General features: G+C 30.9%; 1 long non-coding RNA gene across 1 annotated transcript; it reads right to left on the bottom strand.

The window, feature by feature from the left end:
- Positions 1-1,629: 1,629 nt before the first annotated feature.
- On the bottom strand, positions 1,630-2,710 carry LOC149058318 (uncharacterized). Its single transcript, XR_016190533.1, has 2 exons — positions 2,545-2,710; positions 1,630-2,177 (listed from the first exon to the last, which is right to left on the bottom strand). It is a non-coding gene; the product is annotated as an uncharacterized LOC149058318 (long non-coding RNA).
- Positions 2,711-3,191: the final 481 nt, after the last annotated feature.

The raw sequence follows: 3,191 nt of genomic DNA on the forward strand, positions 1-3,191 counted from the left end.
ATCTTAAGGATTAAAGATCTTAGATATTTTGTTCTACTCACAATATTTAATAAATAATTATTGCGATATCACAGATGTATATGGTGAAAAATTAGAGGCCCCTTAAAATATTTAAGTCTTGTGGCCCTGGGAGCGGTGCCCCTATTACTTTACATCTTAATCCAGGCTTCAGGACTTGTGCGAATTATAGAAAATATTCATTTTTTAAAATGGTGTACTGTTGTGGGAATGGGAGAACGTATTTGCATATTTGATAATTTAAAATATAATAAATAACGGTTATAAATGGTGGTGTCTGGTAATATGATACAGATCGTACTTTTTGTACTTTACCAGAAGGGGAAAAATAAGGCCATTTATAAGATCATCATTGTATTAAAAATAGTAATTATAATTACCTACTGTGGGTGAGAGGGTTTGAATCAGACCCCCGCCTCGTATACCATATATACGTTTGACAGTGGACAAAATTTCGAGAACGATTACGTATTGTGTATACTATCTGACCTATATTTTTTTTTTTTTTGTAATCCGCAGACTAGGAGATTATGATATGATTGTTTCCTACACACCGTTTTTTAAGCACCTCTAGTTTACAACGATCGCCATTATTGACATTTTTATTAGTTTATATGTAAAACTACTTAAGTATTCAGCGTATCTCAATGCAATCGATGTATCATTATCATCACAATCGCAAATTTATTTCGTTTGGCCGAGTGCACATAATATAATATTGACTGCACTGTGTATATGTATATGATTGATGTTTCGAAACATGACTAAAAAGAATATTTTATCGATTCTTATTTAAGAGTAAATATCCATTTTATCGATAATAGTACCTACCTATATTGTATATTACGTATGTATGTGTATAATTTATATTAAATTGTTTATCTATTTGATTTTTGTATTTGTATATTTTTCGAGATAATGATTGTGATAATTGAAATATATATTCCACAGTAAGTGAGTTTACTGAGTTATCATTTTATCAACTCGTTCGCAGCCAAATATTCACTCTGTATACGTGCGTGTATACGAATATTTCTGCTGTCGTTATGGAATGAAATATCTATGTGAGTTTTACGACTAAACCGTTATGCACTCAGGTCTCCAGAAGCCAAAAATTATTGTTTATTTAGCGGAGATTATAATTTTGTGTAAAAGTGTTAGGTAATTTATGCATTATGAAATTTTTTAATTATGTCAAGCAATATAAATATTTGCCGTTAATCGTTATAAGAGGTACTCGAACTTTATAAGTACGTTTTTATCTATGAGCTATAATCTTCAAGTGTAATATATTATAGTGATAGTCACTAAAATTAAATGATATACATAACAATATAATATTATCTATATTATTATAGCTGACGTAAGTATAATAAATGATTCAATAACTTATTGACGAAAATAAAATATTGAAGAAAAATATCAAGACGATGCGTATATATATATATGTATACATATATATAGGAAGTTAAAACAAATAATATAAATGCGTAGGTATAATATAAATATAATATCAGTATCACGATATTAATAATTGTTAATAATACCACCTATACAATATAATTTATTGCTCACCAATAAAAAATAATTAGAAATAGTAATGTACTGCAGTTGGTATGAAAAGATATTTATTTTTCAAGGAAATATCAAGGTACAAATGTATAATAACGTAAATAATAAAATATGAAATTAGTCATTTAATTATTTAGTATATTATAAATTTAAAAAAAAAAATTATGTTTTATACGCTAATAGTGAAGTAATAAAAGACGTACCTATTGAAAATTATAATTATATTATTATCTTATAGATTATTGATTTAACTATAAAAATTAATAAACATTATATTAATATGTATGAAAATATAAGTATGAATTATTATAATATATTATTTCGTTATGTGTATATTTGATTGCATAGTTACTGTGGTTTTTCGTCTAACTACATAACTAAATTTACAACAGTATGTGTTTGGCGACCAGCGCTAACGATGAGGCCTGGACGAGTAGTAAGCAAATTTCCGTACTGGAAGCGCCACTCTTCGGAGTCACAGTGCTGGTAGAGGTAGGTGACGTCTGTGTAGAGCTCGTTGTTACAGGATCTTCATTGGGAACTGCAGCTGCAGCCAGATTCTTCGGGACTTCGGATTTTACATCAGCCTGTTGCGCATAATAGAAAACATCATTTTTTTTTTTAGATTTAAAAAATAGTCTTCGTCGAACGTCTGCGTGTTCGCACGATTTACATAATCGTACAAAATACGATTCAATATATATAATATCGTCAAATCGCGTTTGATCGGACGAAAGACTCTATTATTATGAAATACATGACGCATATAAGTAAATTACGATATGTATGTGGCCCGGCCATGCATACGATGCACCCGCGATTGGCGCCTGGGTAATAATCGTCCGTTCGGATGGGGTGGTCAAACCCGAATCATAGTGCTACTACATATTATTATCACTATTTTATTTTATTAATGTAAAATGTAATGTTATTAATTTATTAAATATTATTTACCTCGCCTTCGTTGACGGGACTGCTGATAGCACCCTGGAGCGCGAAGGCGAACACGGCTACGACGAATACGATTTTGTACATGTTGATGATGGCGTTGGTTGTTGTGCGTGTGCGGTTAATTTGAAACTCGACTGAACTCTGATCGAAGACTGAATGATAAACGTCCTTTTACCGACTTCCTAAGAGACGGGCGCCGCCGACGCGTATCTTATCTATATTCGAACGACACTCCATCACGAAGACACAACACTAATTGTGTGTGACTCACTGATAACGCGAATTCGAGTGCGTTGCGTTTTACCTATATTATAAAACTTACGTAGCCGTACACTATAAGTAGGTATCTAATAATAACAATAATTGGTATATGATATACCTACGTACCTTTGTTACATTATTATAATAATTATTGTTATGCGTATCGTGCACTATTGAGACCACAAAACGTTATTTATAATAAATATTATACAATATGGAATATAGATATTAGATATAGTAGTGCCTACAACCGTTATACACAATGGGTTCAATACATTTAACACAATATTTATAGATTCAAAAACATTTAGTTGATTTGTGTACCGATTACCCGCTGAGTTAATGCATAATGTGACGCTCTCGCGATAGAATTATTGGAGTTATAATAT

The sequence above is a fragment of the Diuraphis noxia genome, unplaced genomic scaffold (assembly GCF_037042655.1).
Source record: "Diuraphis noxia isolate RWA-SAM2 unplaced genomic scaffold, SU_Dnox_SAM2 contig0002, whole genome shotgun sequence".
Classification (NCBI taxonomy): domain Eukaryota; kingdom Metazoa; phylum Arthropoda; class Insecta; order Hemiptera; family Aphididae; genus Diuraphis; species Diuraphis noxia.